Here is a 14664-nt window from a genome sequence, read left to right on the forward strand (position 1 = left end):
GATGATACAGTAGTTTGTGACTCTTATCCCAGTGCATATGCCAGATCAGACTGTTTTATTAAAATGGTCTTAAGAGCCACATTCATTAACCCTCTCTCTTTATAGACCATATAACTATAAACTAATAATGTATATTTTAAAATAATAAGGATTTAAATGTATATATTGTTTTTCAACAAACTTTTATATACAAATTTAATTTAAACTTAACAGTGCCCCTGAAGATGATATTATTTTCTTCTGGCATAAAAGGAAACAAAAAAACCCCAGATTTTATAGAGATTTAAGTTGCTAAGGTTCATAGCAATTTAATAACGTATGTGGAACTTAAATCTAGCTTTTGTGGCTATAGATCCAAAGCTCTCTTATCTCTCTGTAAACAATAAGCATATATTTAAAGTATGAATTCAATTATTTTCAAAACAGAAATGGTAATTGCAGGATTTAAATAAATCATATGTTTGACTGTACATTAAATATTTATATACATTGTAGAATATAGCTTTACTCTTAAAATAAGATCCTTGCATAAATTTAATATTATGTTCTAAAACTCATTGTTTGAAATGCAATGAATTTGTTTATAGTAACCCTAGCATCTTATTATGAGAATAATTTTTTTTAAATTGATACTTTTAAACTGAAATGATATTTCACATATATTTTTATTCCACTTTGGTTGTCAGTAACCTATATTGCAGACATCAGGATAACTCCTCAATCTGGTGCTCTGTGGTTTTAGGCATGCTCTTTAGTACCTTTGAAAGAATAATGAAGCATTTAGAGGAAATTTCTTCCTGTTATTATACTAAATTGCTTTGTCTTGCTAGAATGCTCACTTGGTCTGTAGAAAGAATTCTACACTAGAAAGTTTACTGCTTTTCTTTTTTAAGCTTAGATACACCAAACCAATGTTATATGCTATTTGAATTTTTTTTTTCACAATCATCTGTGAAAAAATATAAGCCTAACCTCATCGAGGCAAGAAAAATGATTTATTTAACTTATTTGATGTATTTTAAGTTTCACAAGGCATCCTGTCAAAATAGACTGTCAGTCAGAAACTTTAGGTTCCAGGCTTATATCTGAAGCTGAAAAATCATCCCAAATCTCATTTTTTCAACTGCAAAATAAGAGATTTACACTAAATGAAGCTCAAAGACCCTTAAAGCTCTAAAAATATACGTACTCATTTTATGTATAGTTTTCTTTGGTTTTTTAAATCATCATGACTCTGCCTACTATTGCAGCTCTTGTTTTGAAACAAAGGTTTTTTTTTTTTTTTTTCCTTTTCTAAATGAGAGGAAAATACCTCTTGCCAGATTATATAATGCTCATTTGATTAAAAGCTGATGCTGGGGCTATATACTGTGATATTAATATGAGAGTCTTTGTTTCAGGTTCTTCTGGGCAGAGACATTATGTTGCTTTTGGATAGAATGCTATTCTTGCAGAAAGCTTGCTAGAACCCTCCCCTTTTGAAGAACGGGCCTTTATAGCTCTCCAGTCTTTTCAGTTCTTCTAATTACACTCAATGAGATTTTCATTTAATATCTCAATTGACTTGTATATTTGAATAGTATACCTTGTTAAGATAATTTCACAAAAATAGGCTTTATTGAGAGTGTATTCATTTAGTATCTTTTAGAATTCATTAAAATTTTCCATCATAGTTGAACCTGATAAGCAATCGCTGGCATGTAGTGAGGATTCAAAATTGTTTTGTTAGTTGAATTGACCTCAGGTGAATTACCGAGAAATAAGGTGTTCCAAGTAAATGGAACCTAATCACTTTATCAAACTTTAAAATTTTTCATTATTATACAAATAATACAATTCCTTCTGATATATAATTGCTTTGTTTCTGAATTCTTTAAGATTGTATTGAAAAGAGTTGACTGCCTCACTCTCCATACCCAAGAAGAGTATCACCATTTTGATCACAAAGTATTTCCCTGTGCTTAGTAAGACTTTCTAAATGATATATTCTATCATAAAATGTAGAGATGAGTCTACATTTTTTAATGCCCCAGCCTTTATTCTGTGTCCATTTTTCACATTTGATCCTTTGAATCTTAGATACCTAGGAGAGCTAAGAAGTAGCTAAACTCAGTAGAATAACGTGTTAAGAAAGTGGTTTTTGACCAAGTAAACCTACTTTCTATTTCACAAAATCTCTAAAACCAATTTTATTTGCTTCAGTGGTCTTCTTTGTATGTTGGTTCCTGACTGTGTTCCATGTAGTTTATGTCATATATTTTCTTCAGATTAGTGGCATATTGCTACATTTTTAATAGTTATTTAATGTTCATTGAGAGAGGAAGGGATAAAGAAGGTGTGGTACATATATACAATGGAATATTAGCCATAAAAAAAGAACAAAATAATGCCATTTGCAGAAATAATGATGGACCTAGAGATTATCATACTAAGTGAAGCACGTCAGAGAAAGACAAATATCATATGATATCGCTATGCAGAATCTAACTTAAAAATGTTATAAATGAACTTATTTACAAAACAGATACAGACTCACAGATTTTGAAAACAAACTCATGGTTACCAAAGGGGAAACTTGGGGGGGAGGGATAAATTAGGAGCTTGGGATTAACATACACACACTACTATATATAAAATAGGTAACCAACAAGTACCTCCTGTGTGACACAGGGAACGCTACTCAATATTTTGTAATAACGTATATGGGAAAAGAATCTGAAGAAGAATGAATATATGTATAACTGAATTACTATGCTGTATACTTGAAGCTAACACAACATTGTAAATCAACTATACTTCTATAAACTTTTAAAAAATAGTTATTTAAGACAAGTAACATAAAAAAACGCTAGGTTATGTGTTACTGTGTGTATGGCAAAGTATTAGTACTGTTTTGTCCCACAGAATTTTAGGTTGTGAAATACTTTAAATATTCAGAGAAGTGGAGAGCACAACATTATCAACGATTTTATCTACCACCCAGCTCTATCAGATCAATTTTTCATTCTGTCTACGTAGTTTTTTTTTTTTTAAAGAAATAACACTTTACAGATATAATGGAAGTTGGTTTCCATTTCTAGTCAAATTATTTTTAAAAGATATGTTACTCTTGGGGTTGATTTCTACCCTTTGCCTTGTTTTATTTTGTTTAAACTAGAATTTCTTTTGTTCATTCCTCTATTTAAGCAAGAAATATTTAAGTATCCAATAGGTACCCTGCAGCACTGTGAAAGATATGAGGAAGAATAATAATGCTTCCTGGCATAAGAATTCAACTTGAGAGTTAGGGATGGGGTGAGGTCAGAAAAGAAAAATCACAAATCACTATCATACAATGATGATAACAAGTTGCATAAGTAGAGTCAAATGAGCTATGGGTTTGAGACAAGACATAGAATATCTGACTAGAAAGATCAGCTGATGCTTTGAGAAAGAGATGCCATTTAAATTGAAACAAAGTTTGAATTTTGTTTTCTTGAGATAGTTTTATGTTTTTCACCTATCGCTTGGTGAACGATGAATTCAATCAAATGGTGGTTCCTATGTTTTTCAGCTGGAGTTTATCTCATTGAAAGTATTATAAAGTAGAGTCATTTGTTATCAATAAATGGTAGCCTTCAAGTGGCCTTTTAACGACCTAATCAGGGATGTTACTGCCATGGCAGGAGCTGACATTTCCGAAAGGAAAGACTTGGAAGAACTTTTTATTGGGGTGAATTAGGCAATGTCATATAGTGGGGACTGCAGGAGTTTCAGGTTACTAGTCTTCTCATCTTACCTATGTGACTAACTAGCTATCAGGAAATGGCTCTTTTCTTCCTTTTGCCTCACTTATCTCATCTGAGAAAGTTGGACACAACTTAAGTTCTCCCCTGTCTTAAATTCCATAGCTATTATGTTCTGACCAGTTGGTGCCATCTACTATTTTTCTTTGGTACACATTTTTCTTAATGCTTACTCTATAGACATAATTCAAATAATCTTTTTACTGCACTGGAGTAAAACTGAAAGAATTGCCTAATTTTTTTTTTTTGTGTGTGTGGTACGCGGGCCTCTCACTGCTGTGGCCTCTCCCGTTGCGGAGCACAGGCTCCGGATGCTCAGGCTCAGCGGCCATGGCTTACGGGCCCAGCTGCTCCGCGGCATGTGGGATCTTCCCGGACCGGGGAACGAACCTGTGTCCCCTGCATTGGCAGGAGGACTCCCAACCACTGCGCCACCAGGGAAGCCCGAATTGCCTAATTTTTATTAGAAAATATTTACATTGAATTGGACTTTGAATTTTCAGAATGGATGTTTAGGTGTACGACTACAGTTTAGAAATAGTCATGCTCATTTCTAAAGTAGCAAGTTGTTATATTTCAGATTCAAAATTTATAAATATAAACAGTTTTATTGTCAGGCAGGATGCCTATCTTGGGGATAGGGCATCCTCCCACCCTCCCACCCTCCCTATCCCACCCATCCAGGTGGTCACAAAGCACCGAGCTGATCTCCCTGTGCTATGTGGCTGCTTCCCACTAGCTATCTGTTTTACGTTTGGTAGTGTATATATGTCCATGCCACTCTCTCACTTTGTCACAGCCTCCCCCTCCCCCTCCCCATATCCTCAAGTCCACCCCCTAGTAGGTCTGTGTCTTTATTCTTGTCTTACCCCTAGGCTCTTCATGACATTTTTTTCCTTATATTCCATATATATGTGTTAGCATACGGTATTTGTCTTTCTCTTTCTGACTTACTTCACTCTGTATGACAGACTCCAGGTCCATCCATCTCACTACAAATAACTCAGTTTCGTTTCTTTTTATGGCTGAGTAATATTCCATTGTATATATGTGCCACATCTTCTTTATCCATTCATCCAATGATGGACACTTAGGTTGTTTCTATCTCCTGGCTATTGTACATAGAGCTGCAAGGTATTGTTACCAAGTGAACAAGCTTGAGTATTGTTGACAATTTTACGTATATTTGTGGTACTTCTTGGTGATAGAGGACTTTCATCTTACCTCCCACCATTTGGCCTTTAGATAACTACTTTCAATTTTCTGCAATTAGTATTAAAATTGTTTTTAATGCATAAGACACATTCTTCAAAGGAATCTGTGCCAAGTCTCTTGATCATATAAGCTTCATTGTGGAAGACAATGTATTTAGACAAACACATTCTTATCAATCTTTTAAGAGGTGGGAGTTTTTTAAGGGATGATTTAAAAAAAAATCCAGATTCTACAAAAAATGTTTAAGTGATTCCTGGATAATGAGAAGTAGCCTGAGGAAATTCCATTTCCAACTGCTGCCTAATACAACCAAAAGAAACTTTTGGTGCACAAGAACTCTTAAATTTTATCAAATTTAAAATACACAGATTATTTCAAATTTGAAGATGTTGAGATGTATCAACTATTATTTAAAATCCTTAATGTTGTGTTTGATTTAATGTATTTTTCCCTATTTTAAAAAATATTAGTCTCAGGTGTATAGTATTGTAATTCAATATTTTTACAGACTATATCCATTAAAAGTTATTACAATATAATAGCTTTAATTCTCTATACTATACAGTATATCCCGTTGTTTATCTATTCTATACATAGTAGTTTGTATCTCTTAATCCCATACCCTAATTTGCCCTTCTCTCCTTTTCCTTATTTTTTCAGTTTTATTTATTGACCTTTATTATCCCCCTTCTACCTGGTCTGCATTTCTGCTTTATTTAAAGCTCTCAGCTTGGTGATTCCTGAGCTGGTCCCTGACTGACTCTAGATCAGATTATCACGTGGCTGCTATGAAGATGTAAAATCAGTGGTTTCCCAACTACAATTAGATGTTTCTCCCATAAAGAAGTGGGTGAACTCGTTCTTTATCCACTCTGGGATTATTAGAATGAGCTGGTCTATTAAGTTGTCAATAAATTAAAAATGTAAAAAGCACAAAATAGAAGGACGTTACAATTTTATTTTTGTTATGTCATTTTTCTTGGACAAAATATATCAGAGCTAAGATTACATCTGCTTAATTCTAGAGGTTCTAAAGGTATTTGGTTGGCAACCCCAGATGTTGTCCCCAAATATGCTTTTGATTGACTAGTTATAATCTCTATCTTTTTTGGCAACTTTCAAACATTCATATTTCTTTCCTCCCAAAAGGACATATTGCTGTTTTGAGACACTGACAGTTACTGTGGGTGTATTCTTCTTTCAAATAAAAAATATTATCTTTGACATTATTTATATCTGATGAGTCGTTAAGAATATCACACAAATATGATTTGTATTGCAGTTGATAATTTACTTAATATTTTAAAGACTTTCCAATTTTTTTTCCATTCAGAGAATATCTTTTTTGGTATTTTTGGTTGTATTATTATATAAATAGGTGGTAAATAAACAAGGTACAGAATTTTAAAGTATATATACTGAATAGTACAACCTCTCTCTTTTCCCTGTTCCTTGCCACTCAAATTGCAGCACATACAACCATTATTTTCTATAATTTCTAAAGATATTATAAGCATCTGTAAAAAAATAGATTGATGCATATTAGATGGATATAGATATATTTTTTTCACCAGTGATTGAATAGTACACATGCTGCTCTATACCTTGACTTATTTAATGATGTATCTTTGATTATTTTTCATACTTATCCCTATAGAGTTTCTTTAATATTTTTGATGATGGCATAGTGTTCCCTTGTATGAGGATACTTGAAGTATTTTTACACAGTTATTTAACCAGTTGGACATTAAGGTGGTTTCCAATATTTTATATAACAAATCATGTTGCAATGAAAATACTTCTACATTAGTTTACTTTACACACACCAGTTCCAATTACCCACCCACCATTAATATATAACTATACCTCTTTTCACACATCCTCTCCAGCATAGTGTCACAGACTTTTTGTTTTTGCTAACTTAATAAGCAAAAATAAAGTCTTAACACTGGTCTTAATTTGCATGTGTATTAATCTGAATTAGGTTAAATTTCTTTTCCTACATTTGAGTCATTCATATTTCCTTTCCTTAAGCTGTATGCAAGTATAGAGTCTAATAACCAACTCCAAATATCATTCAATTTAAAACTGTCCTTCCTATAGGTAGGACCTGCTCCAGTCTAGAAAGCTTCCTACTTTATTTTTTACTCCTTTTTCTCATACCCTAAATTGCATCTTGTTATTCCAGGACTGGAATAGAAAAAGGCAGGGAAGACAAAGACCAGGATAATCTTACTTCCACTGTGCCACTTGAATCTTTCATTGGTGTCTCTAGGTGTGACAGTGCCAATAGCTGACTCTTTCACTTGTAGGGTATTTTTGTGGGTTTCCCTGGAGATCTGCCTGCTGGGACTCTCTGGGTGCAGCCCCCTTGATGAGTGCCATGCTTTCTTTGCTTTGCTACTTTTTACTCCAACCCAGTCTCTGAGATTCCTCCAATCAACCCTCTATTGGGGACCCTTTGCCTCTCCAAGCAGTTATCTTGGATAGTCTACTTTTTAAGATGACCCAAAGCTGGCTCTCTTGATGAGTTCATGCCTCGTCTCATGGTATCACATTTCTTTGATGCTGATGAACATGTAGGCAATTCCCAAAGCAGCCCTCTCTTTGTGTCCAGACCTTAGTCAGTTTCTTTCCTTTAGATTTATCCTGGCAACCATTTTACTTCAGTTATTGGCTGGTTCCTCTCACTTGACCTGGAGTGAAGAGAAACCAAAATTCCACTCCAACAACTTTACCCAAAGGAAATTCTCTATCACTCTTTAGCCTCAGACTTCCAGTGAATATACTGCTTTCACTTAATGTAACGTAGAGATGAGTAATGGGCTGGCAGAATTGGCTTCATAATCTCTGTAATGTCCTAGATTTTAGGATATTTGGGGTTTTGTATATGTGCTTTCAGTCTTTTGGGTATCCACACGATCTTGCAGAAAGCAGTAAGAGTCACATTCAGTATCATGTTACACATGTATGATACAACAAAACAAAAAATCCCAGCAACATATGGTCCTCTCTTTTTCTTGACTTCCCCAATGTACAATAATTCATTCTAAGAAGGGAAATAACAATAAAAACTTACATAATTCATATTCTATAACAGGAACCAACCTACATATTTTAAATATATATAACCTCATTTAATTCTCACAGATACTATATCAAGTAGGTAGTATTATCTTCATTTTGTAGATGGGGAAACTGAGGCTGAAAGATATTAAGTAATTTGTTCAAAATTACACATCTAGTTATTATTGAGCCCAGATTTTGAAATAAGTCTGTTTCCAGAGTGTGTGATCTTAATTATTACATTATGTTGGTTCCCATTACAGTATATTGACTCTTTATTTGTTTCCCAGGAAACAAAATGAAATATAAAGACAAATTACCTTCATTTCTGGTTGCCTTCACATCTTTTTTTGGCAATTGAACTGTTCTCGATATGTAGACTCAAATTTGTTAATAAGTCCGTTCTTTTTTAATTATACTAGAAATTGAAAGAAGCCTAAAAGGAAATTTTATTTAAAACTTGAGAATTCCACTTAAAGATTATTTAGAAGAAAATAGCAGCTCAATTTATGAAACAAAGTGGGATTTGCAATTCTTGATTAAAAATGTATCACAGACCAACAGAAAGTGCATATTATAAACACTGATATATAAATATTTGAAGCCAATGAAAATGACTATAGAGAAGAGAAACAAACATGAAGGAAAATGTATTATTTGAATAGTCATAATTTGAGGCCCCAAAGTTATACATCTGTTTAGTAGACTGAAACTCATCATCACTGATCACTTGTATTACTCCTCACATAACAATGATGTCCACTCCTGCTCTTAATATAAACTTCTGGATCACTGACCATTTCAAAATTATGGGTTCATGCAGGCATAATCATAAAATGCAAGTGCAATGCAAAATGATTGCAATGTGAAATTGAAAATCTTGAATAAATAATTTCATGAGGTCGGGGCTTCTCTGGTGGCACAGTGGTTGAGAGTCCGCCTGCCGATGCAGGGGTTGCGGGTTCGTGCCCCGGTCCGGGAGGATCCCACATGCCGCGGAGCGGCTGGGCCCGTGAGTCATTGCCGCTGAGCCTGCGCGTCCGGAGCCTGTGCTCCTCAATGGGAGAGGCCACAACAGTGAGAAGCCCGCGTACCGCAAAAAAAAAAAAAAAAAAAAAAAAAAAAAGAATTTCATGAGGTCAAGTACAATGACATTTTAGAGTTCTTTGAATCACATTCACATGTCATGAATAAATGAGTGGAAGAAATTCTCTTTATCAGTTGTTTTTTTCCCAAAGAAATTAAGCTTTATCTTGTGTTTGGGTCTGATTTGCTTGAGGTAACGTTAATCTCTACAGCTAAAGGAAAAAGCTTGCTGCAATTCTTTTAAAAATATTAAACAATATTGGTAGGTTAAGAATATTGAAAAGTTGGCAAATTTCTGCTCCTTATAACTTAAAATACAATTTTCTGTAATATGTTTTACAACCCATGTGATTAAGCTATCAAAAGTTTGTGGTTAAAAACAAAATTTATAAGACTCGGTAGGGGACTTCCCTGGCAGTCCAGTGGTTAAGACTTTGCCTTCCAATGTAGGGGGGTGCAAGTTCGATCACTGGTCAGGGAGCTAAGATCCCATATGCCTCAGGGCCAAAAAACCAAAACATAAAACAGAAACAATATTGTAACAAATTCAATAAAGACTTTAAAAATGGCCCACATCAAAAAAAAATCTTAAAAAAAAAAGACTTGGTAGGCAAACATTTATATTTTTGATTCTTTTCATTAACCATGAGTCAACACAGGGAGAAGATATGTAAAGCTTGATAACTAGCAGTGGAGGAGTATATGTTTCTCTAAACTTTACTAAGACCTTTAACTCAACTGGCTAAACTCCAACAGCACCACTGGCTTCTCATCCTTTTATCGACAAAAGAATGTAAATATTTCAAAAACATTTATTCTTTCACAAGGTGAGTCCATATAGCATTTAAATTCTCCATTTAGTCATGTCCACCAGGCTTCCTAATAAATACAGTTGAAATTTACATTTTATAACACAGCTCAATCATGATAAAGTCTACAATGATTTCACAAATTGAAGAAAAGAATATTGGCAAGAATTATGACATGATAGTTCCTTTAAAAGAGACTTATTTGAATTTCAGATGATTCAAAGAGGAGAAAATAGATGAAGCAATTGAAATTGTGAAGAAGTTTTCTCTTTAAGTTTGTGTTATATAAGTCAAATGTAAATTGAAAGCTGTTGAATCACAGTATCACACAATTTTCCATAATTATGCTAAAAAGTCAACACTTGATTTATCCTTTGTTCTTTCTAAGGATTAGCATAGTTGAAATTCTAACCTATTTTAATTAAATGCTATAAACTTCCTTGGATGAAATACTAAAGTACACTACATGTATATATGTATATAAATGCAAAATCAAAATTGAGTTATTTATTTAAAAGAGAGAAGGATTGTAAAAAAATACATAGGTGATTGGGTAGGTAAGTTTTGTTACAGCTATTAAGAAATACCATTCAGCCCTAGTAAAAAATTGAGACATAGTTATTGAGAAAGAATTTTACCATTACATATTGTTGAGTGCAAATAAGCTTTTTTCTGGTGTTATGATCCTGTAGTACAACATGTTAGAGTATTCATACTTGTGTACCTTTTGAAGACAACTGAAAATTCTGGCTAAAAATTTGAAAAATAGATTCATAAAAGCATCAGGCACTGACAAGATAGTGAGAAATTACCAGGCTAAAACTAAGTGGAAACATGAGTATAAACATTTAGAGAGATTGCAAAAGCCATTTAACAAACTTGCTGTGGAAACCTGGGTGAGACTAAAGGAAAAATATCCAAAGGGTAAAATTTGCCAAAAATGGAAATCTAATAGTTATTTGTCTGCTGATGAACTGGGATCACAAATAGCTGCACAGCTATGGTAATGGTGAGCCAAAAATACATTGAACCACCTGTTAGGCCAAGGAGCCTATGAATAAAGTTGCTTTGTTACTGAGTAGAGCATGAGAGTAAAACAAAACAAAACAAACTGACAAAACCCAAAATTACTGCGGTCTCTTTTTTACCAAGCAAAGGGTCTATCTTGATGCTTGTTCCATGGGCATTTGAAGACTGGTTATGGTATTCTATATATGTCAGGTTAGCCCGATTGGTTGACAGTGTTGCTCAATAATTCTATATCCTTACTAATTTACTGTCTGATTGTTCTAAAAATGACTGACTTTCTTATAGACAACAAATATTTGGATCATCTTTTTTTTTAACCTAACTCAACAATATTTTAAATCGAGTGTATAGATGATATACATTTAATCTAACAATCAATGTGTTTAGGTTCCAGCTACAATCTTCCTGTTTGTACTGTACTTTTTGAAAAGACTAATAAAATTGATAATTATGTAATAAGACAAATCCAGACAGAAAAGTCAACAATAAACAATATCATTAATGATAAAGGGTTACAACTAAAGATAATGCAGACTTTTAAATGATAATAAAATAAATTATAAACAACTTTAAACCAGCACTTGTTCTGCAACCATTTTTGTACAGCCCAGAATGGCTTTTACATTATTAAAACAGTTGTGAAAACAAAGACAAAAATGATAAAAAAAAAAAAAAAGATTATTCAATAGAAACCATTTGTGTCCCACAAAGCCTGGCATATTTACTTTCTTGCCTTTTTCAAAAAAAGTTAACTGACCTCTGTAAATTAATTTTTAAAAAGACATAATGGATAAAGTTGTAGGAAAACATCACTTATCAAACTAAGAGGAAAGAGAATATCTATATGTTCTAAAACCATTAACAAAATTGAGTTAGAGGCAAAAAAATCTTTCCCAAAAGAAAACTAGCCCAGATGGCCTCACCAATGAGTTCTATCAAACATATTATTGAAAGACTCTTCCAGAAAATAGAAACAACATAATACTCTCCATGTCATTTCATGAATCTAGCGTAAGTTTGATACCCAAAATGATAAGCACAATACCAATCTCATGGACCAATCTCACTTGTGAATGTAGAAATAAAAGTCAGAAACAAAATAATAAAAGACTAAATTTACCAATATATTAAGAAATACATCCTAACCAAGTTAGATCATACCAGGAAAGCAAGGAAGGTTTATCACCACAAACTATAAACTTAACTACAATAACATGTTAAAGGAGAAAATTCACATGATTTCAGTAAACGCACTAAAAGCATTACATTCTCCAACATGCATGACAAAAAATTATAAAGAGAAAGAATATCTTTAAGTAATACCTAGAGCAAAACTTACACTTAAAAGTCAACGACCTTTCATTTAAAATCAGGAATGAGACAATCTGTTTTAATGATACTTCTATTCAGTACTTTGAGACTCTGGCCAGCACAGTAAGACCAAAATAAATAAAATATAAGAATTGCAAACAATGACACAAATGGTCATTATCAACTGTTTATGACATTATCTGCTCAAAATCTAATAGGATTGAAATTTATATATTCAGGGACTTCTGCTTCAAGTAATCACAGGATAACTTATTTGGACCAACCCCACCACTTAGAAAAAAAACTCTGGATGAAATTAAAAAGAAAATCTTCCTAAAAGCATTGATAAACTGACCGTATAGGAGGGAATTACCAGGCCAGAATCTGAATAGAAAGGGAAACTCAGAGTGAACAGATAGTTCAAAACAAATTCCAATAAAACTAATATGGGAAACTGAGCTATGAGTTTAATGGCTGCTCTTTCAGAGCAAGGCTTTTAAAATAATAGTCTGCACTCTTATTTTTACTTCCTAAACTTCCTATTACTCCCAGGTGATTGCAGTCTGATTCCCACTCAAACAATGTCACAGAAATTACTCTGGAGCAATCCAGTCTATATGTCTAATTGTCTGTTAGACTATGCCCATGTATGCCCATATCTTTTTTTCCTTTTCCTTTTTTCTTTTCTTCTTCTCTTCTTTTCCTTTCTTCCCTTTCCTCCTTCTCTTTTCCTCTTTTTTCTGTCCTTTATTCTGTGTGTAAAAACAACCAATAATAACTGTATTCAAATGTAGAAAGAGAAAAGTCATCATGGAATATATCTTCTTTCTTGAAACAATAATTTGAAGGGTCTATGTAGACAAATCAGGACAAAGTATCTTTAGGTAATCTCACCTTGAATTTAACATTTTTTTTCTGAAATAGTAAAGTTGTCTGTATATATTTAGTATTGATACACTTCTTTTTTGGCATCTCATTTTATTTATTTTTATTTTTTTATACAGCAGGTTCTTATTAGTTATCTATTTTATACATATTAGTGTATATACGTCAATCCCAGTCAACCAATTCATCACACCACCACCCCCACAACCCCGATTGCTTTCCCCCTTGGTGTCCATACATTTGTTCTCTACATCTGTGTCTCTATTTCTGCCTTACAAACTGGTTCATCTGTACTGTTTTTCTAGATTCCACATATAGGCGTTAATATATGGTATTTGTTTTTCTCTTTCTTTTTTTTTTAAAGCTTTTTTTTTTTAAATTAATTTATTTTTTGTCTGTGTTGGGTCTTCGTTTCTGTGCAAGGGCTTTCTCTAGTTGCGGCAAGTGGGTGCCACTCTTCATCGCGGTGTGCGGGGCTCTCACTGTTGCAGCCTCTCTTGTTGCGGAGCACGGGCTCCAGACACGCAGGCTCAGTAGTTGTGGCTCACGGGCCTAGTTGCTCCGTGGCATGTGGGATCTTCCCAGACCAGGGCTTGAACCCGTGTCCCCTGCATCGGCAGGCCGATTCTCAAACACTGCACCACCAGGGAAGCCCTGTTTTTCTCTTTGTGACTTGCTTCACCCTGTATGACAGTCTTTAGGTCCATCCACGTCTCTACAAATGACCCAGTTTCGTTCCTTTTTATGGCTGAGTAATATTCCATTGTATATATGTACCACATCTTCTTTATCCATTCGTCTGTTGATGGGCAATTAGGTTGCTTCCATGATCTGGCTATTGTAAATAGTGCTGCAGTGAATATTGGGGTGCATGTGTCTTTTTGAATTATGGTTTTCTCTGGGTATATGACCAGTAGTGAGATTGCTGGGTCATATGGTAATTCTATTTTTAGTTTTTTAAGGGACCTCCATACTGTTCACCATAGTGGCTTTATCAATTTACATTTCCACCAACAGGGCAAGAGGGTTCCCTTTTCTCCACACCCTCTCCATCATTTGTTGTTTGTAGATTTTCTGATGATACCCATTCTAACCGATGTGAGGTGATACCTCATTGCACTTTTGATTTGCATTTCTCTAATAATTAGTGATGTTGAGCAGCTTTTCATGTGCCTCTTGGCCATCTGTATGTCTTCTTTGGAGAAATGTCTATTTAGGTTTTCTGCCCATTTATTTTATTTTGAATTTTATTTATTTTTTTATACAGCAGGTTCTTATTAGTTATCCATTTTATACATATTAGTGTATGCATGAGAATCCCAATCTCCCAATTCATCACACCACCACCACCCCTGCCACTTTCCCCCCTTGAATTTAACTTTGAGCCTAATGATATTTTTATTGAGTTAATAAAGTAACACTTTAATATCAGAATTACACAAATATTAATGCTTTTTCATCAGGAAAATATTTTCTAA

Source organism: Hyperoodon ampullatus, assembly GCF_949752795.1.
Source record: "Hyperoodon ampullatus genome assembly, chromosome: 5".
Taxonomy (NCBI): domain Eukaryota; kingdom Metazoa; phylum Chordata; class Mammalia; order Artiodactyla; family Ziphiidae; genus Hyperoodon; species Hyperoodon ampullatus.